Source organism: Crinia signifera, chromosome 4 (assembly GCF_055691185.1).
Source record: "Crinia signifera chromosome 4, ASM5569118v1, whole genome shotgun sequence".
NCBI lineage: Eukaryota > Metazoa > Chordata > Amphibia > Anura > Myobatrachidae > Crinia > Crinia signifera.
Window position 1 is genome coordinate 322,363,614 of NC_139220.1, and position 23,985 is coordinate 322,387,598.

Here is a 23,985-nt window from a genome sequence, read left to right on the forward strand (position 1 = left end):
GTTGATATAAGAAAGGGAAATGGGCATGCGTCATCTCCAGAGGTTGCAGTCTTCTCTAGGAGTGACCCTACTAGGGGTGTATTGTCCAATGAAACTAGACCCTATGCTAAATTCCGCTCTATTGGGTCAGCTATGCTTTGTCCGCTGTGTAGTTGAGTAAAACTTTTGACTTTGATGTGGATCTAGAGTGAGGATAAAGGGTTCCCAATGTCTTATACATTTTTGATGTGTGAAAAGTGGGTCGAGTTGGACTGACCTCCTGTCAAATAGAGCAAGTTGGAGTAATTTAGAGTGTAGTTCGCTTATGGAGGGAGTGGAGGATGAGATCCAATTAATCAATATCAGTTTTTTAGCTAGGGTTAGACGTATTGTAAGAAGAGGGATGTTTTTGGAGAAAGATGGTGGGAGGTGCCAGAATGAGTAAGTTAAACATAGGCAAGCCAGAGGGTCAATGGGTAATTTAATTGTGAACATGTTGTTGATATAGTTTATGGTCTTGCTCCAGAACTTCAGGATCTTGGAGCAAGCCCAAAAACAGTGAAAGAATTTTGCATTCCCCATTCTGCATTTGGGGCACTCGCCGGGTGCATCTTTTGACATGTATTTAGTTTGTGCAGGTGCAAAATATATATTCGATGCATTACCTTAAAGTGAACCTCTTGCAGGTAGGGGATTTTGCCTGGTTTTTTTTTCTCTGGTATGGGCGTGGCCTATGCGCCGCACTGTCTACGCTGCCGTACGGAACGCTGCCGCACGGAACGCAGGGTGTCGCTGATGTATGCCAATTACAGAAATAGGATATAAAGGTGTGCTAGAAAACTGAAATGTTGTTGCAAACATGGCTGGCTCACAATCTGAAGGAGACCAGGAGTGCCAGGAACTTTTCCAACGCATGGACTCCAGCATCTCCTATGTGCCCCTCAGCACAGACCAGCCAGGGGCAGATGAGCAGGCTGCTGGGCCATCCATATCAGCCCAAGCAGCAGCTGGCCCATCTTCTGCCTCACAACAGGTGGCTTCCCAACAGAGTAGCCTGGCCAGCACTTCAAGTACAGCGACAGGTGGCCGTGGGCGTGGGCGTGGCCGAAATAGGCCAACGGAGGAACCAAGCAGCAGAAACATGGCATTCGAAGCGCAGGAGCTTGCCATCCTGGTACCCCGCGCACGGGATTGGATCGAGTGTCCACAGGACAGGTTGACACACACAAGGAGATGGAAGATTTGAAAGGACATAACTGCGGAGATTAATGCGGTAGCTCCACAAGTTCGTGAGGCGGAGCACGTTAAGAAGAGGCAAGTTCATGTGTAGAAGACCAGTAATGTTTAAAATAGATGTTAGATGGAGTTGGAAAATGGCCAGTCACGTTGCTTGGAGCCACAGACATGTTTGCAATTTAATCGATAGTTATTGTAGGATGAGTGTGAATGTATATTCTAAGGGTTGTTTTTATATTTTCATTGAATGTAAGTTGTGTGTAATGAAGCACATGTTGTAATCTGTTGCAGATTGCAATGGTTGGTATAGCAAACATGAGGAGTGACATATAGTAATATGTAAACTTTGATTGCAGGTGGCATGACTTCAAAACCAACCTCAAGAAGAAATTGACCAAGCGGTGGGAACACAGCCACACCTCTGGGGCTGGCCCCATGCCAGGCCGGCTGAAGCTCACCCCCCTGGAGGAGATGGCAGAGTGCTGCCTTGCAGTAGAGGAGGTCCGGGGGGTGAGCACCATGGATAGCGAGGCCCCAGCGGAAGTCTTTGCTGCTTTTCTTGAATGTAATTATTTGCCATGGCATAAGTAGTTGGTCCTAATTTGCTTGGAATGTGTTGTAATTGTAATTTTCTCTTTCACCAGCATCCCCACCGCTTGGTCAAGAATCTCTTGAGGAGGTGGCGGAGTCTGTGCCACCTGCCACCAGTGCCAGGCATGTGCAGCAGCAGCAGCCACCGGCCAACCCCGAATACGACAGGTGGGTGCAGGTGCTTGGGCAGATTCACCAGCAGGGAGAGTTAGCATCAGAGCGGATACGTAGGACCGAGGAGGTCATGCAGGGTTTGGCCAGCACCCAGCAGACTATAGCTGGGAGCCTGCAGGCTATGGCTGAGGCCCAGCAGTCAATAGCTGCAAGCCTGCAGGTGCTGGCAGATCAAGCCCTGCGTCAAAATGACCTCCTCCTCCACCATAATGAGCTTATGGTGGAGCTAGTTTCCAGCAATAGGGTCCTATAGTCATCCGTTTCTGGTGCATTACCACCAGCAGCACTCCCTGCTGGCAGAGGGGGAACACCATCCCCCCCCTCACCAGCATCTGCTCCACCTGGGCCACCATCAGAACGTGGCCATGGCCGAAGAGCTGCTGCACGTGGCAAGGAGCCTACCAGGGCCAAACGTGCCCGCAAATGAACTTGTGTCCGCATTAATCTCCACCCTTATGTCTTCCCAAATCTTTCATTGAGCTGTGTGTGTCAGCTTCCTGTGTCCAATCCCATGCAGAGGGTACCCACATTTGCCCTCAGTTCGAATGTCTTGTATGGTTCCCCTGTTGGCCTCTTTCGGCTACCATTACTGTCTGCTGTACTTGAAGTGTTGGTGCTATACTTTTGTTGTGAAGCCACCTGTTCCTACTGATTCTGCTGTGGCTATGTATGTCATAAATATTTTATTTTAACATTTATTTAGTTTCATTCCTGCCATGGTACCTTTTAATTTGTTGCATGTGAGAAATAACATGCTTTCCATTTTATTTTTGAATTTATTGTAATAAATGTATTTTTTTTTATCCCCAAATGTGTGGTTTAATTGTTACATGTAGAAGTGACATGTAGAAGTGACATGTATATTTCTATTAGTGATAGTAAGTTCTATCCTCCATTTTTTGCAGTGTAAATGTGTGTGAAAACTGCAGCATATATGTGTGTGTTTAGTAATGGTCCATTTAAGCTGCAATGGTTCCAATAGAAGCACTGACAAGCGTGTAATTAATGAGTAAAGGTAGATATATATTGGGTAACCAGCGAACTGGTATCCCTAGGTGGCGCTGCTTAGTCAAAGAACACAATTATTCATTCAGATCCAATTGGAATATGCATAAATTTATTAAAAATATTTCATCATAAAAGAAAATCATTTTCCTAAACACACATGACATACTACACATAACATACAATAATCAATTATTAGGCGAAGCTGATAATAGCTTTCTGAGGCTTATTTTTCAGAATGAGTCATATCATAGAGGCAATTTCAAATGTCGAGGCTTATATAATTACCAGTCCCAAGGGCCGTTGGTAGTGAACACATTTTTCACAGATTTATACTGCAATGGGAGCCTCGCATATAGCAGCCCGGAAGCAATCCAGCCCAGCGCCGCAGTGAGTGTACACACGGTATTGACTGTGTAACAGCTAAAAGTTCCATTGGACGGACACCACCTGGAGCCGGTCCCTTTTCATAAAGGTTGACCATCCAAAGGATTACAATTAAACACCTGGCTCAGATAAAGGGAGGAAGTCCAATAGGACATTGCAGTATAAATCTGTGAAAAATTTGTTCACTACCAACGGCCCTTGGGACTGGTAATTATATAAGCCTCGACATTTGAAATTGCCTCTATGATATGACTCATTCTGAAAAATAAGCCTCAGAAAGCTATTATCAGCTTCGCCTAATAATTGATTATTGTATGTTATGTGTAGTATGTCATGTGTGTTTAGGAAAATGATTTTCTTTTATGATGAATTATATTTTTAATAAATTTATGCATATTCCAATTGGATCTGAATGAATAATTGTGTTCTTTGACTAAGCAGCGCCACCTAGGGATACCAGTTCGCTGGTTACCCAATATATATCTATTTGTACTGTGAGAGGTACACAATTCCTCTGAATAGGAGGCTGCAGCTTGGTTAAAGGACTGAATATAATATTTAAAATTTACATTTATCTACTGTAGGAACCAGCGCTTTTGAGTGACCCTAGTGGCCACACATTATTGGTTAATGAGTAAAGGAGTGGATTGTATTGTGTTCAGCTGACATTGGTTGAGGTGCGGCCGTCCTGATTAGGCGTACCGATTGCCTAGCGCATGAACGAGTGGTGTCCGCAAAGCAATACTTGCTTATGGACACCGCATATTTCTTGCCTTTTTGTTCGCGTGCATTCGGTGTGCTGTCTGAATGCACGCGTACCAGAATTAGTGCACTCCCTCGTGTCCACCCATGTTTACGGCCAGTTTAGCCCACTTTAAAACTACGCCCCTGTGTAGTTCCGAATGACGCCCATAATACGCCCATATTTCCCGAGTGATTGCGGTGCACATTTCTGTACGGTATTAGTGAGAACATGCGTACGTAGACCATGCGTGGCACATGCGCATAGAGTTCCCCACGCATGCGCAGACGGCTGAAAAACGCCATCCGAAAGTATTCGGAAATTTACACATTGACCTGAATAAGGCCCTATTTTACACTGGTTAGTACATATGTGCTTGTACACAGTTACTGGACACGGTATCCTGTGTGTAATGTTCTGTACTGACGCTGTGATACCACAGAACTAGTGGATAGCAGTAACTATATTACACTGGTTAGTACATATGTGCTTGTACACAGTTACTGGACACGGTATCCTGTGTGTAATGTTCTGTACTGACGCTGTGATCCCACAGAACTAGTGGTTAGCAGTAACTATATTACACTGGTTAGTACATATGTGCTTGTACACAGTTACTGGACACGGTATCCTGTGTGTAATGTTCTGTACTGACGCTGTGATCCCACAGAACTAGTGGTTAGAAGTAACTATATTACACTGGTTAGTACATATGTGCTTGTACACAGTTACTGGACACGTTATCCTGTGTGTAATGTTCTGTACTGACGCTGTGATCCCACAGAACTAGTGGATAGCAGTAACTGTATTACACTGGTTAGTACATATGTGCCTGTACACAGTTACTGGACACGGTATCCTGTGTGTAATGTTCTGTACTGACGCTGTGATCCCACAGAACTAGTGGATAGCAGTAACTATATTACACTGGTTAGTACATATGTGCCTGTACACAGTTACTGGTCACGTTATCCTGTGTGTAATGTTCTGTACTGACGCTGTGATACCACAGAACTAGTGGATAGAAGTAACTATATTACACTGGTTAGTACATATGTGCTTGTACACAGTTACTGGACACGGTATCCTGTGTGTAATGTTCTGTACTGACGCTGTGATCCCACAGAACTAGTGGTTAGCAGTAACTATATTACACTGGTTAGTACATATGTGCTTGTACACAGTTACTGGACACGGTATCCTGTGTGTAATGTTCTGTACTGACGCTGTGATCCCACAGAACTAGTGGTTAGCAGTAACTATATTACACTGGTGAGTACATATGTGCTTGTACACAGTTACTGGACACGGTATCCTGTGTGTAATGTTCTGTACTGACGCTGTGATCCCACAGAACTAGTTGATAGCAGTAACTATATTACACTGGTTAGTACATATGTGCTTGTACACAGTTACTGGATACGGTATCCTGTGTGTAATGTTCTGTACTGACGCTGTGATCCCACAGAACTAGTTGATAGCAGTAACTATATTACACTGGTTAGTACATATGTGCTTGTACACAGTTACTGGACACGGTATCCTGTGTGTAATGTTCTGTACTGACGCTGTGATCCCACAGAACTAGTGGATAGCAGTAACTATATTACACTGGTTAGTACATATGTGCTTGTACACAGTTACTGGACACGTTATCCTGTGTGTAATGTTCTGTACTGACGCTGTGATCCCACAGAACTAGTGGATAGCAGTAACTATATTACACTGGTTAGTGCATATGTGCTTGTACACAGTTACTGGACACGGTATCCTGTGTGTAATGTTCTGTACTGACGCTGTGATCCCACAGAACCAGTGGCTAGAAGTAACTATGGAGGTTATTCTGGTTCGGGCGGCTGGGCCGTAAGCGTACGTTCCTGGGTTTTTTTTGATCTGCGCATGCGTACCTTCCACAATGCGCAGGCACGACGGCTCCACAACGCTCACGGACGGGTCTTTCCATGCGAAAAAACCTGTCCGCAAGAGTATGGTCATTGTGGGCGGCATAGGGGCGTATTGAGGGGAGCGGCCAAAATAGTGAGGGAAACTGGGCGTAAACATGGGCGTACACGGGGGTGTGCACAAAAAATGTACGCTGCTACTACCGCTCGATCGGAGAAAGCACCGTTCATTTCAGACACAAAACAGGCGGACGACAACCGCCACCTCAGACCACCCCTACAGATACCGCATGAGAGCGGACGCCTGGGTCTGCTAATTAACGCTGATTGCTACTCAAACACATACACCTGAATGTAATAAGCAATGCTGCAGTCTATTAAGTCCAAACAATTATTTCACTACCTGCAAGCCACACACAGCACTCAAACACATTGGAAGCATATCTTTCTACACTTCTCTACATGTAAAGGTTGGTTTTATTTAAGGTAAAAATCTTTTTAAGATCAGCTTATATATGCTAAGGTAGGTATTTCTAAAACATTTGTACACAATCACTACGTGTTTTCCTATACTACGTGTTTTCCTATACTTTACACAGCAGCACACTCAATCTACACACGTCGACATATGTCAACGTGTTCACTCTAATGCTGTGTACACACTTGTACAATCTGCATGAGATCCAGATGAGATTTCAATTTAGACTATCTGCATACAATTTAGACTATATAGTGCACATCTGCACTATATAGACAGGGCAGCCAAGACTTTCTGGCTGAGATATGGGAGCGTGCATCTTGAACGCATCTGGATCGCTTGGGATAAAACCCATACAATCTGCATGAGATCCAGATAAGATTTTGACTATATAGTCAAAGGGCGGTATTCAATGAGAATACCTGCGAGGTGCAGCGAATCCTTTTTAGGATTCGCTGCACATTCGCCACGTTCCGGAGCCTCGCCGGCTCCGGTATTCAAAGAGTCAGGGGCTCGCTGCCCCTGACTGGCGAATATGAGCTTCTGCGGCGAACGCCGCAGGGAGCCTGAGGACGGTGGCAGGCAGAGAGATGGAAGTCTCTCTGCCTGCCCCAGAACGTTTGTGGAGGGGAGGTGGGCTCCCTGGGGGTGCCAGCAGGGGACCGTATATTCACTAGACCCGATCATAATGATCGGGTGCAGTGAATATATGAATATGTAATGAGCGGCTCGGCTCCGGCGCCCCCTGCTGGCTGCTGTGTATAAAAAAATATATATATATTTTTTTTTTTTAAATTAAATATATATTCATGTGCTTACAGCACATGAATAAAAATAGCATGCCCCTCCTCAGAATAAAATTCCTGATTTTTTGACACCAAATGTAAAAAACAAAACGCTTTATTTTAAAAGTTCACATTCCACTTCTCCATAAAAAGATAGCGATTGCTACTCGGTGAATCATGGCGTAAAAAACCTTCAAATGTATTCGCTATGTGGTCATTGAATAGGGTGATTCACCGTTTTAGTCAAAAATTCGCCAAACAGCACAAATTCGCCATAAAAACATGGCGAATCAGGCTCATTGAATACCGCCCAAAATCTCATCTGGATCTTATGCATATTGTACTAGTGTGTACACAGCATTATACAAACATATGTTTTGTATTTATGATACAAATACATAAACCACATCTAACAGCTACAAAGGATGTTTCTGCAATGTTTTCAGCCCATGGCCACTATTTTGCACACAATCTTTGTATAGCACCCAAAATACATTACTGTACCACTTTCTGCTCTGCTATGAATTTAATTTTACTACACTCTGGATGTAAAATGTCACCAATCACATTATTGCAATCACATCTCTTTAACAAAGGATTCCTACATCTGCTTATGACACTGAGAAATCATTTTTATGAAAATGTGTTAACATGTTTGTTCACAAGCAATATTATCATGTTTGGCCGACTCACACATCTTTAACATACCTGTACCAAGACATTACTGTTTTTTTAGGGAGGACACATATGCATTCCTACACAAATGTACATTTTGACCCTTGTTTGTCTACCTCACCCACTCCATGAGGAAAGCATTGTTCTGGACCTTCTTTTACCTACTAATGTTGGAGTTCCCTCACCTGCACAGAAACTGCTTTCTCACCTATTAAGTTGCTCTGCACATGTGCTGAAACAAACTAATTAGCAGGGAAAAGTTGGATATGAACATGTGAATGGCCATGGAGAGGGTTACACATGGGAAACTTCTACCACACTTCAAGAAATGCTCAAAATACCCTGGTCAGTAAGTACACATAAATATATTATTTGTTTCACACAAGAAATTACACATACAACAATTGTGTTTTCATTCTTAAAATAAATTTATTTGCTGTTCAGCATCACAGCTTAGTTCACAATTTAAATTCAGAACGAAAAATTTAATATAACATATTGTCAAAAATAACAATCAACAACAACAACAGGTTGCATATCTCCAAACATGTGTTACCCTGCAAATGCAATGGTGAGAGAAATGTGGTCACCAGAATACGACCTGCAACAACCAGGGAGAATACTAAGCATGATACACACCACCAAAAATAAAACCTGCATTTCTAGAGGTCAAAATAAGGACTTTAATGCCCATGGCACGAAAATGGATAGATGGCCAACTCAGGAAGTGGATGTCCAATTTAAAAATTTGGGGTCCAAACACAAAGGAAGTGAACCAGGTGTCATTCTTTTGGCCCTTTTTTCCCCTTTTTGGATGGGGCCTTGGGGACAGGGGCCTTTGGCACTGAAGGCTTGCGCCCTCTTCCCCTAGTGGACACAGGAGGGTCAGCAGAGGTGGAAGATTGGGGAGCAGCTTAGGGTGGCCCAGCAGATGGGGGATTGTCCCTTAGGGACCTGGCGGTGGTCAGCAGGCTGAGTTGTTGGGCAATGCTTTGCATGCCAGCCGCCAGAATATCAATCTGGCGTTGCATGGCCTCAATATGCTGGGTGTTGCTCTCCTTCCAATCCCCCATGAATTGCACACACTGCTGGTGACGGCCTGCAGCCTCCAACCCTTGCTGCCGGATCTTGTCCAGCATCTCGATCCACCAGGCATCAGATGTGGCCTGTGGCAGGAGGTGGCGTGTTCGTGGAGGCTGGACCACTTGCTCCACCTGTAGCTCTGAAGAAGAAGATGCTGCCGGTTGATCAGCTGGTCCTGCTTCTTCTAGGATAATAATTTTAAACAATGTCACCATCACATACACAAAAAAATCTCTCTACCCAAATACAATGCATTACTGTGACTTACCATCAAAATGAGCAGCAAAAACCTCCAACGGGAGCTCACTATCCATATTGGATATCCCCCTGACCTCGGCAACATCAATTGCATCCAAGGCCTCCTCCTCCAGGGGGGTATATTCCAAGTTCTCTGGGATAGGCCCCCTCCCGGTGGACATGCTGTGGTTGTACCGGTCAGTCATCTTCCTCTTCAGTGTCGTTTTAAAGTCTGACCACCTACAAGTTAAAACATACAAATATCACCATGAGATATGTGCACCACTGTGTTAGTGAACATCATGACTACGTTACATGCTTATGTTTCCCACACACACATTAATGTCTCCATTATGAGGCATTTCAGTGTCTCATCTAATTCATTAGCCCACTAAATGCACATACATATATCACTATGCAGAAATGACATCATCCCTGGACAAATTATGCACCTCCACCTCGAGTGAAACTACACATCCCACCATAGCTTGACAGTGTTGATAATATGGAGTTATTTAACTATGGGAAGACATGCTGTGATGTGTAGTTTCACACCAGCTACATGTGCACAGTTTTGACATCATTGTTTCAGTAGCATCATCTGGAACTTGTTACTACAACTCTTTAACAACTACACACTTTCTGTTGTCCCATCACATACTTCACATGAGCAGAAGTGTGCCCATGACCTCACATCACACCAATGGTGCATGTTTCATATATAAATGTGGGTTATTAGACATCGTTGTGTTCACATGTGACATTGAAGTATAGCAATATCTACAAACACACCTTCCTATTACTATCAAAACATACATGTAACATATGTACACACATATGACATTATCAGGTGGAGCAACACACTTGCCTTTTCTTCACTGATGCCATATCTCTTTCCACTTTTGACACCTGGTTCACTTCCTATGTGATCTTCTCCCAAAGGTTTTTTCTTGCACTGGCACCCGGCTTCCTGGTTGGCAATTCTATCCATTCTTGTGCCCTGGGAACTAAAATGCTCAATTCTGCCTCTAGAAATGCAGGGTTTCTTTTTTTGGTGGTGGTATCCTGCTCAGTACTCGGCCTAGATGGTGCAGGTCGTTTTCTGGTGCCCCAGTTCTCTCACCATGCACCTGCTGGGTCTCACATGTTTGGAGAGATGCTACCTGTTGTTGTGGCTGGTTGCTTGGCCCTTGTGGAGCTGGTGACGTTGTTAGTGAGAGGCCCCCTTGGTCTTGGGCCCTCCTTCTCCGCTCCTGCTCCCTCTGCCTCAAACTTTCAAGCAGGGATTCTGCTTGTGCTCTTCGTAGGGTGTCCTCAGCTGCGGAATCATCTGACTCAGACATGTTTGCAGCAATTATGGACAGCATCTGACTGGATATTTATATGGTAATTTACCGCCTGGATCAAGGGGGCGTATATTTTTTACCGCAATGTAGTAACTAATTTTCGCAGATTTTTTCCACCGATATTTCCCGCCGATAATTTCCACGTTTATGACCGCGGAAATTACGCTGGTCTCAATGCACCTAAGCATTCACCTGTACATGCACATGCACAGGTTGTTGACCATTGTGTGCTACATGGTGAAATGTGTGCACATGTTATTCCAATGATGAGTGTTCTCAGGTGGTCTCTGTTGGGAGTACATGTATGCTTTTTAACACAAATGTATAAACATACCAACATAACAATGCTTTCCCTACATTTGTTATGAGGATAAATGTGTCATACACCAACATGTTGTATGTGCCTTGTTATCAGCGTATGTATTAGTAGATGGTTGCGTGTATTATTTTTCGCACACTGTACAGTATATACAGTACGTCTCTCTACATTGAAAGCATAATGTATGTTATGGTGTGCATATAGTAAAGGTCCGCAAAATTTTTTATTCGCATACATATTGTTAATGCAAGATGGGTTGATAAAGTTATTATTAAAAAAACTCACTTTTAGACCAATCAGCAACCACCCAAAGTTATATATGTACCTGCAATTAATAACTGCGCCACTGCCAATATGTTTTCCCCAAGGGCTACCCCCTTCAACAACATGGAGCTTCTGGCGTTGGTCCAAGTAATGGACCAGCGCCTGGGGCCCAGGGGCCCATATCTGTCTAATGCAGCTAAGCGGCGGGCGTATAACGCTGCCCGCTGCTTAATATACTGCAGGACCGGCGTCCGTCGAAACCTGGGCCAGGTTCAGCGGCGCTGGTCTGACCTGCAGCGGAGGCAGCCACATCTGCTATGTGCCATTCGGCGCCATATTGCCCGATGTAAGTATATAAATTTCAAATCTGTATGCGTTTTGTAGCATTGAGTTCTATAGTTTTAAAACATGTGCATGAGTATGTGGGTGTATAGGGGGTGTATATGGGGTGTATAGGGGGTGTATAGGGGGTGTATATGGGGGGTATATGGGGGTATATGTAACTAAAATGATAATTTGTAAGGTTATGAGCATGCCTAATGTAAAAAGAATTTGTCCCCCAATATTATGAAACCAAACCTTTGATTGCAATGCCATCAACATGAAGATTTCAGCACGCGCAAGGGCACGCATGGAAGCCTGGGAGGAGGCAACCCGGGAGGAGTCAGCCCAGGAGGAGCCAGCACGGGAGGAGCCAGCCCAAGAGGAGGAAGAGGAGGCAGAGGAAGGGCCAGAGGAGGAAGAGGAGGCAGAGGAAGGGCCAGAGGAGGAAGATGAGGCAGAGGAAGGGCCGGAGGAGGAAAAGGAGGCAGAGCAAGGGCCGGAGGAGGAAGATGAGGCAGAGGAAGGGCCGGAGGAGGAAGAGGAGGCAGAGGAAGGGCCGGAGGAGGAAGAGGAGTCAGAGGAGGAAATTTTGGGGCCTGCTGGATCCTACCCCATATCAACCTCCCCATCCACCAGCCACTCCCCTACCCCCACCCCCTCCCCACCCCACCCCATTTCCAACCACCCTACACCTCCCCACCACCCACACCCAAACCTCTCCAATCCCCACTCCAAACCAATGCCTCTATCCCAACTCCAATCCCATCCCCCTTGCTCCTGACTCCCCCAACCACCGGACACCCAACCAGCAGCGAGCAGGATGTGTCATCTAGCCGTAAGTAAATAATGTGCCTAATGTTTACCTACACATTTCTACACAAAAACAATCACAACAACCACATATGTGTATCCAACATCATCATTAGTTGCAACATATCACTGCAGGTCGACCATGAGTTGTGGCCTGTCCATCTCCAGGAACAAGGGTCCCCTTGGTGGTTTTTTTGAGTGTGGCCATGGCTCACCCCTTGAATAATTGACATAACAGTACATCCAATGACATATCCGACATTAGTGGTGTTGTAGTTATGTGGGCCCAGCTGTTGTGTAACTACACTTCCCAGCATGATGTGCAACATTAATTTATAGATTATTTTGTTAATAGTGTGTGAGGCCATGCGGATGCATGCTTTACAAACATAGCTTTAGGCCTATAATTTGTACAGCAATGTCCAAAATTTTAATTATTAAGGAGTGCTTAAGCCGCAACAATGTCATTACCCTTAAATAGCACAGCCTAATTGTGAGGTTAGAGGTGAGTCCCCCAACACAAACCTACCAATTGGGATACAGCATACATTCATCCAAGAAGGAGGAATTTATTTCATGTAATGTAATATGTACAGTATGTGTGTGTAAACATATTAATTTTTAGTACTGTGTTTACAGCAGACCCATCTTCAATGTAGTTGAAAAATGTATGTGGCCTTCACACTTAACTCAAAGCTTGGTATTATGTTAAAATACAACAAACATTTGTGGATATTATATATTAATATATATATTTTTTCCCCTTCACTGCAGACACTGAACAGCACCAGGAAGATGTGGCCCAGATTTTATGTGAAATTTTCCTCACCCGTTTGTATTTAAATCTCCTGTTTGGCCGACTGGAGGCCCTCCTGTAATTTTTTTTTTTAAATTATTATGTTTACAAAAAATAAAAGGTTGTGTTCAGTTAGAAGTTGCATGTGTTTAAAATCAGAAATATGTTATAGGGTTTGTAAGGGCAGGTACATACAGATGTGTAAGGTAACTTATATTTGTAATTTGAGGTGAGGGGTAATGAATGATGTGTGAATGTGTGTTTTTGAGTTAAATAACACATAGTCAAAATGCATGAATGTTTAATGTGGTAAGATTACAACATCACACATAACATCATGGTAGGTATACATGTTAAAAATTCGGATCACACTAATTATGAACATAATTTAGTACATATACACAAACAACACCATAACTTTATTTAAAAGTAAATTGCAATGTGGGGACACATAGATAGTGATTAAAATGCAACATTAGAACATAAAATATATACATGTAAGGAGGGGTAAAATGTATTATTTTTAGGGTGTTCATTAAGGTAGACAATTGAGGTAATAGAAAACAATAATTGATTAACAATTAGAATAATTCATTTAATTGGCTTAATTATAGTTGAAAGGCAAGATTTGCAGGTCCATATATGTGAAGGGTATGGCAGCGTGCACGGACGTACGCTCACTCTCACGATCGGTGACATACGCTGAGTTTTCCATTGAAAACAATAGAGACCCGTCCGTGCACGGTGGCGTACGCTTAGATAGCCGCAAGAAGTCGGTGGGAATACGGACGAGAGATGTCCATAAACGGCACCGTACGCACTGTTGTACGCCAGTTGTCGGAGTCTAAGGGCTGATCCGTCCGTGTACGTTGGCGTACGCTCAATTGTACGCCACTCCCCTTTGTCGGTGTTTGTGGCCGTCCGTATGCGGCTGTTTTGTGGGTGGACTTTCGCTCAACGGCCGCGTACGGCAAACGTACGCTGATACGGAACGTACGTACGTACGTACGGCCGCCGTAACCAGAATAGGGTCCTATATTACACTGGTTAGTACATATGTGCTGGACACAGTATCATGTGTGTAATGTTCTGTACTGACATGGGATCCCACAGAACTAGTGGATAGTAGTAACTATATTACACTGGTTAGTACATATGTGCTTGTACACAGTTACTGGACACGTTATCCTGTATGTAATGTTCTGTACTGATGCTGTGATCCCACAGAACTAGTGGATAGAAGTAACTATATTACACTGGTTAGTACATATGTGCTTGTACACAGTTACTGGACACGGTATCCTGTGTGTAATGTTCTGTACTGACACTGTGATCCCACAGAACTAGTGGATAGAAGTAACTATATTACACTGGTTAGTACATATGTGCCTGTACACAGTTACTGGACACGTTATCCTGTGTGTAATGTTCTGTACTGACGCTGTGATCCCACAGAACTAGTGGATAGCAGTAACTATATTACACTGGTTAGTACATATGTGCTTGTACACAGTTACTGGACACGTTATCCTGTGTGTAATGTTCTGTACTGACGCTGTGATCCCACAGAACTAGTGGATAGCAGTAACTATATTACACTGGTTAGTACATATGTGCTTGTACACAGTTACTGGACACGGTATCCTGTGTGTAATGTTCTGTACTGACACTGTGATCCCACAGAACTAGTGGATAGAAGTAACTATATTACACTGGTTAGTACATTAAGCATCCCATCGTCTTATCTGTCACACCTCAGCATGTCAAACCTTAACACTTAACTTATTACTAATTAAACCTGAAATAACGACTCGGAGACTTGGATTGGCAGAAACTTGTTAACTGATTTATTTATCGGAAATTTTATGCTAATTTGATTATTTAAATTCATTGATTGATTAATTAATGGTGGCCAAGAAAGAACGGCTATTAACTAGAACTCCACCCCAACTACCCACGTGACTTGTCTAACTCACAAACTAGCGGTATCCAACTCAACCTCACTGCATTGACTGCCCACCCAGCCGGGTGGGGTCACTGACCCCGACACGGGTGTTACAGCAACAGGCCTAAGCCAATGAGAGGTGAGAGCACCGAGACAAGCCAAATACTCAAGATCAATAACTAATGTAAACTTAATTTTACTAAAACCTGCCGTTCTTTCCCGCCAAAGCGGAGGATCCCGCCGGATACCCCGCCCCGCCACCACCTAAACTACTGACTTGATGCCTAAAAACAGATCCTCCAGGAATATAAACAGGCCCTCATTGCCAAGATGAACCCCATCCGGCCGGAAGAGGTGCTGGTACCCAAACCTAATCCTATCGTGAGAGACTACAGCCCCCCCAGTGGACAGCACCCACCGCGCTATTGCGGCGTTAAGTTTCTTCCTGGCCTCATCGATCGCTCTGGGATTACTAACCCCCCTCCAATACAACCTAGGAACCACAAAGGACCAGACAATGGTGCAGCCTGGCCAAGCCGTATTAATGGCAGCCAGGTCCCTCAAGATCAGATTCCTCAACTCCAATTGGGCCATTTTCCCCAGGTCATTACCCCCTAAATGAAGCACCAAAACCCTGGGCAGGCCATATTTGCGGACGTTTAGCATAAGGAACCCCCGGAGTGCTAACCATGACATACCGCGGACTCCCAGCCACCTAATTAAGTTGTTGTATGCGAAGGAGGGACCCCCGCCTGAGCCAGCTAATCTGGCCGCCCAATGGATAAAGGAGTGGCCGACTACCCACACCTGGAGCCTATCGATTCCCAGACCTATAAAGAAGAGATATAAAGTTCGGGGTTAGGATTGGTTCGTTGTATGCAGGCCTATTTACGTACAAGGGGAGGATCTGCCAAAAAGAAAAAACAAATTTGGTAACGTTAAACTAGAGGCACAAGTATTGGTGCCCAATAAACATGCTCCAATCACAATTGGAGCCATCCAGGACACAATAGGGAAGCGACATACAGGGGTAGGGCAAGGTAATGGAAAGGTAAGGAATGAAAGGTGTACTCGGCCGGAGAAAAACGCGAACCTGCTGAGGGACTCTTAATTAGACTATAGCCAAATTAGTAGCACCAGATTCAGTCCGTCAGGTCACGCAAAAAAGCGACAAAACTCCGGACATTGGCCCAAGAGCAGAGCGTAGATAAGCCCCGAGTAGGGTGGACATAGGGTAGGGGGAACAAATGACCATCCACCACACCAGACAGATATACATGACAGGCCCAGCAGCGCTCAGGGCAGGAGATGTGGTCTAATGTATTTCCTGTAGCTCGCAGAGCGCCATCTACCTAAGGATTTAATGTCCGCCACTGACCTGCCAGCCGCCGCAGCCGCAGTAGCGGCGCCAATGCGGAATGAATGAGTACCAAAGTCACCTGGAGACAGCCCCAACCTCAATAAGCAGCGGCCCAGCATCCACCTGAACTGGTATACCGTCAAGGGCGAACCGTCGTAATGCAGGAGCCAAGAGCGCCCAGCATGGGGCCTCACTTGAATATATAGGGATGCCAGCGACACTGGGCATACCGACTCGGGGGCCACCGGGCCCATGGAGGACCATCTAACCCTGGCTGACTGGTCAGTCTTGGACCGCCTAATCCTGAACCATAACGCTCCGCCCTCTAGCCGCATGTCAGATTCTAGCAATACAGCCTCCCTGGTCTTAGAGGGAGCAACCAGCTCAGATATCCTAAATGCACCATGAAAAGCCATGGAGAAGGCCAATCTGAACAATAGAGATTCGAATGCAGAGCTCGCGCAATGTTCAACCTCAGCCAGCAGAGCTAACAAGAGCGAAGCATCTATAGGACGGTGGCAGTCAGGAGGAGACGGGGACACCCGGGACCAGCCCTTCATGGCCTTGGTTATAAGAAAACCTTTGGTGAAGTCCGGCAGACCCTTAAGCCTAGTGAAAAAAGATATGCCCGCTAAATAACGCGCGGGTACTGCCCTGGATTTCCCCGCGCTGTATAGGGACCAAAGAAAGGATAGTAACCGCTGTTGACCCCGCCTACCTGGCTGCGCTTCCCCTCCAGAGAAAGATTCCCACTCTGTCCAGGCCTGCCGATACGTCCGCAGCGTAGCGGGGGCTAGGGAGGACTCAGCTAACCCCTCCAATCCGGCCCGATCACCTGCCAAACATAAGAGGGGCAGGGCACCCCCACAACATCAGCCTGTGGAGCCAACTCTCTAAAACGCTGCCACTGGCAACGGGACAGTGCATCCGCTATCTCATTCTCCACGCCCGGAACGTGTCGGGCCCTAAACAGGATGTTATACCTTAAACACTGCAGGGAAAGCTGAGCAAGGACCCGCAACACCAAGAGAGACTTCGCCTTCTGGTTGTTGATAGCATGGACCGCGCTAAAGTTGTCGCACCAGAATAACACACTCTTATTAGCCAAACACGACCCCCAGATCTCCATTGCGACCATAATGGGAAAGAGTTCTAACAGCAAGAGGTCCCTGGTGAGCCCGGCAGTGGTCCAATCACTGGGCCACGTCCCGGTACACCAATGTCCCGCCAGGAAGCAGCCAAAGCCGGCCGATCCAGCAGAATCTGTGAACAGCTGTAGCTCAGCGTTCGCCACCACAGGGGGGAGCCAAATCCGCACACCATTGAAATCCTCCAGGAAGGAGGACCAAACCGACAAGTCCCGCCGAATCTCGGTAGACAATCGGACCAGATGGTGTGGTTTGTTCACCCCGGCAGTGGCCCGCTCCAGCTTCCTACAGAAGAGCCTACCCATAGGAATGACCCTGCAAGCAAAATTAAGCTGCCCCAACACAGACTGAGCCTGGCGCAGTGCAATCTTACTCCTTCCCCTGCACAGCGCGATCGCTTCGGCGAGTTTAAGGACCTTGTCCTGCGGCAAACTACAACAACCCCTTACGGTATCAATTTGAATGCCCAAGAACGATAGACAAGTGCACGGGCCTTCGGTTTTGTCATCAGCGATGGGGACACCAAAGTGTCGGAAGAGCACCTGCACCCTGGACAGGAGGTTTACACAGCGATCGGAGCCAGCCGGTCCGACGCACAGGAAATCATCGAGGTAGTGAGCGAGCCCGCTCTCCCCCGATGAATGCTCTACACACCAGTGCAAGAAAGTGATTAACTTTTCGAAAAATGCACAGGATACCGAACACCCCATCGGCAAACATTTGTCGACGAAATACTCCTCTCCTATGCGAAAGCCCATGAACCTAAAAGCACTGGGGTGTAGCGGAAGCAGTCGGAAAGCCGACTCAACATCTATCTTTGCCATAAGTGCCCCCCGTCCAAATGACCGTACCATTTCCAGGGCATCGTCAAATGACTGGTAAGTCACCGAACAATATTCCGCTGGAATAGCGTCATTGACGGAGAACCCCGCTGGGTAAGACAAATGCTGTATGAGTCGATACTTCCCTGGGGTCTTCTTAGGAACAACCCCCACTGGCGATATGACTAGGTCATCCAATGGGGGACGGGAAAAGGGGCCGGCCATGCGGCCCAACTGAATTTCTTTGTAAACTTTTTCCTTCAACACCTCAGGAAGGGAAAGGGCAGACTGTAAGTTCCTGTAGGAACCTCCACGTACCACCCCTCGAATTGGTAAACAAAACCCCACACTAAATCCTTCTAGCAGAAAAGTCGCCACCTCCCTATTCGGGTACCGGTGGAGCCACTCAGACATGGCCTCCACCCGTACTGGCGTATGTGCTCTACCGAGGGTTCCCGGCTCCCCCGGGCCTGGGGGCAGAGGCTGCACCCACCCCTCTAGCGGGGCGGGCTCCCCGAAAGCAGTTAACAGCTGGGTGGTTCCCTGAGCAATTGATGCAAATGTGTCGAAAACGACACCGCAGCCCCAACTGGCAGGAAGAATTATTGAAGGCGTAGCATTTACCCTTAGAGGCCCCCCCGGCCCCCGGTCTGCTTCCTGGCGGAAAACGCCGTGCCTGAGGGGTCTCTGACGCCGACTGTGGAGGAGCGGGAGCCACGACCGCGCCCACTGAGGACGCTGCGGGGGCCCCTACCGCATCCGAGCGAACCCTCGTGAGCCCCATCCAAATCTCCACGTCCTTGCATCCCATATCTAGAATGTGCAAGCAGTCCTGCTTTTTTCTAAACTGCTCATCATATGTACGCCAGGCAGTCCCCCCATAGGTACGCTGCATCTCATGTATCATATGAATGTAACGGATCACGTTTATGTGCTCCTCCGGCCTATCCTCCAGATAGCAGGCTGCAAAGACGCAGAAGCCGGCCAACCAGTTATCGTAAGACCGGTAGGCCTCTGATCCTATGCCCCCTTTTTCCTTAGCCGCCTTAAAAGCCTTTTTGGTATCCTCGGTCAGACTGAAAATGTCGACATAGTCGCCCTTCTCAATCTTGACCCTACAGCTCTCGCGAAGGCCTCTCAACACTGCTGTATAGTCGCAGTGCACTACCCCGGGCTGGTTACGCCTCTTCCTTTCCCTGCGCGACAACCTGGCCCTACGCTTCCTTTTTCTGCCCAGCGCCTGTCTCCCAGCCTCCTTCCTAGCGTACTTGGCGGCCCTTTTACGCGCCTTGGTTGCACTCCCCACCTCGGACCCCCCTGCTGAGGAGGAGGAAGAAGAAGAGGAGCGGCTGCTGCGCGACCCTGTGGAAGAAGCATGAGAAGTTGCAACATCGGTCCCAAAGGACCCCTCACCTGACGACTCTGGCAGCTCAGCCCAGGTATCATCATCGTCGTCATCTGCGTCGTCACCCCCGTCGACATGGTAATCTTCTGCTTCCATGCTGCCGCTCTCATCTGTGCCTCCCCCGTCCCCGGCAGGGTACGGCGGCACGTTCTGCTGCCTGCTGGAACCACGGGCCCTCCTACGGCCTTGGGCAGCACCAGAAACCCCTTCGGCGGAGGAGCCTCTGCCCTCCATTACCGCGACCGCGTCGCCCATGGCCCTAAATGCGTCTAGGAATTGGGAGCACCCAGGGACGGGCTCCCGAGAAGGCCCGGAGCCCCTCCTTCTCCCTCTGCGACTTCCCTCCGTGGCCGTGGGCATGCTGTCGGCCAGGGCTGCGAGGGCCCCCGCTACGGACGACAGAGCGGCGGAGAGCAGGGAAGGGTCAAAACCCGGGCCAGGGGACCCAGTGTCCCCATCATTTCTGTGCCCAGTACCCACCTGGTTATGGGTGGACCTTCCCCTGCCCCTCCCCCGCACGCCATCATCGCGCCGCGGGGCACCCGTTACCCTAGCCCGTGGTGTGGCCTGCGTGCCCCCAGAGCGTGCACCCCCCCTGCCTGCTGCTCTTCCTGGGGACCCCACGTGCTGACTACCCTCCACCCCAGCGGCCTGTCCCCTCCGGGCGGCACCCCGACCACGAGTGCGTGCACCCGGACGGGGGCCTGCTGTGGGAGGCGCATCACTCTCCCTGGCTACTGCCCGCTCACTACCCCTCACTGGCTCCCTCCCGCGGGCCCCAGCCGGCACGCCAGCACTCTGTGCCCGGGTGCGCGACCGCGACGTTCCCGGACCCCCCCCCCGCCGCGCGTCATCCGTCCGCGCCGACTGCTCACCGCCCGTCGAGCAGGCCGCACACTCGCGCCGAGCGCATCGCTCTCTTCACGCGGTGCAGCGGCTCGGGAGCGGCGGCCGGGGGCAGGGAAGAGGGCTGCGGCATCAGGGTCTGAGGGTCCAGCATCGCCCTCCCACGCACCGTCGGAACGGAAGCGTGCCGGCTGCCGGGCAGAACGCCGCGGCCTGGACGGGGGAACAGCGGGGGAGCGGGACATATCTACGCCAAGTAAGCACTATGCCAGAGAATCTCACCCTCTCAAACAGTGAAGGGCACCACGAGGCAGCCAGGCAAAAACGGGAGCTCCAAGGGACAACCACTCACACCAAATTCAGCAGGAAGAAGAGGAATCCTCCTCCCCTTCCTGCCCCTATACCTATCCCACAGTTAACCCCTGTCCAACCCACCCAGGCTATTGGGTCCCCGAGTCACATGCTTATCAGTGTGACACAGACTGGGGACGCTTAACCCACTACATGCCTATTGCAGGCACTACGTTATTCATGTGCTTGTACACAGTTACTGGACACGGTATCCTGTGTGTAATGTTCTGTACTGACGCTGTGATCCCACAGAACTAGTGGATAGCAGTAACTATATTACACTGGTTAGTACATATGTGCTTGTACACAGTTACTGGACACGGTATCCTGTGTGTAATGTACTGTACTGACGCTGTGATCCCACAGAACTAGTGGATAGTAGTAACTATATTACACTGGTTAGTACATATGTGCTTGTACACAGTTACTGGACACGGTATCCTGTGTGTAATGTTCTGTACTGATGCTGTGATCCCACAGAACTAGTGGATAGCAGTAACTATATTACACTGGTTAGTACATATGTGCCTGTACACAGTTACTGGACACGGTATCCTGTGTGTAATGTTCTGTACTGACACTGTGATCCCACAGAACTAGTGGATAGAAGTAACTATATTACACAGGTTAGTTCATACTGTATGTGCTTGTACACAGTTACTGGACACGGTATCCTGTGTGTAATGTTCTGTACTGACGCTGTGATCCCACAGAACTAGTGGATAGAAGTAACTATATTACACAGGTTAGTACATATGTGCTTGTACACAGTTACTGGACACGGTATCCTGTGTGTAATGTTCTGTACTGACGCTGTGATCCCACAGAACTAGTGGATAGAAGTAACTATATTACACTGGTTAGTACATATGTGCTTGTACACAGTTACTGGACACGTTATCCTGTGTGTAATATTCTGTACTGACACTGTGATCCCACAGAACTAGTGGATAGCAGTAACTATATTACACTGGTTAGTACATATGTGCTGTACACAGTTACTGGACACGGTATCCCGTGTGTAATGTTCTGTATTGACGCTGTGATACCACAGAACTAGTGGATAGAAGTAACTATATTACACTGGTTAGTACATATGTGCTTGTACACAGTTACTGGACACGTTATCCTGTGTGTAATGTTCTGTACTGACGCTGTGATCCCACAGAACTAGTGGATAGCAGTAACTATATTACACTGGTTAGTACATATGTGCTTGTACACAGTTACTGGACACGGTATCCTGTGTGTAATGTTCTGTACTGATGCTGTGATCCCACAGAACTAGTGGATAGCAGTAACTATATTACACTGGTTAGTACATATGTGCTTGTACACAGTTACTGGGCACGGTATCCTGTGTGTAATGTTCTGTACTGACGCTGTGATCCCACAGAACTAGTGGATAGCAGTAACTATATTACACTGGTTAGTACATATGTGCTGTACACAGTTACTGGACACAGTATCCTGTGTGTAATGTTCTGTACTGACGCTGTGATCCCACAGAACTAGTGGATAGAAGTAACTATATTACACTGGTTAGTACATATGTGCCTGTACACAGTTACTGGACACGGTATCCTGTGTGTAATGTTCTGTACTGACGCTGTGATCCCACAGAACTAGTGGATAGAAGTAACTATATTACACTGGTTAGTACATATGTGCTTGTACACAGTTACTGGACACGGTATCCTGTGTGTAACGTTCTGTGCTGACGCTGTGATCCCACAGAACTAGTGGATAGAAGTAACTATATTACACTGGTTAGTACATATGTGCCTGTACACAGTTACTGGACACGGTATCCTGTGTGTAATGTTCTGTACTGACGCTGTGATCCCACAGAACTAGTGGATAGAAGTAACTATATTACACTGGTTAGTACATATGTGCTTGTACACAGTTACTGGACACGTTATCCTGTGTGTAATGTTCTGTACTGACGCTGTGATCCCACAGAACTAGTGGATAGTAGTAACTATATTACACTGGATAGTACATATGTGCTTGTACACAGCTACTGGACACGGTATCCTGTGTGTAATGTTCTGTACTGACGCTCTGATCCCACAGAACTAGTGGATAGAAGTAACTATATTACACTGGTTAGTACATATGTGCTGTACACAGTTACTGGACACGGTATCCCGTGTGTAATGTTCTGTACTGACGCTGTGATACCACAGAACTAGTGGATAGAAGTAACTATATTACACTGGTTAGTACATATGTGCCTGTACACAGTTACTGGACACGGTATCCTGTGTGTAATGTTCTGTACTGACGCTCTGATCCCACAGAACTAGTGGATAGAAGTAACTATATTACACTGGTTAGTACATATGTGCCTGTACACAGTTACTGGACACGTTATCCTGTGTGTAATGTTCTGTACTGACGCTGTGATCCCACAGAACTAGTGGATAGCAGTAACTATATTACACTGGTTAGTACATATGTGCTTGTACACAGTTACTGGACACGGTATCCTGTGTGTAATGTTCTGTACTGATGCTGTGATCCCACAGAACTAGTGGATAGTAGTAACTATATTACACTGGTTAGTACATATGTGCTTGTACACAGTTACTGGACACGGTATCCTGTGTGTACTGTTCTGTACTGACGCTGTGATCCCACAGAACTAGTGGATAGCAGTAACTATATTACACTGGTTAGTACATATGTGCTTGTACACAGTTACTGGACACGGTATCCTGTGTGTAATGTTCTGTACTGACGCTGTGATCCCACAGAACTAGTGGATAGCAGTAACTATATTACACTGGTTAGTACATATGTGCTGTACACAGTTACTGGACACGGTATCCCGTGTGTAATGTTCTGTACTGACGCTGTGATACCACAGAACTAGTGGATAGAAGTAACTATATTACACTGGTTAGTACATATGTGCTTGTACACAGTTACTGGACACGTTATCCTGTGTGTAATGTTCTGTACTGACGCT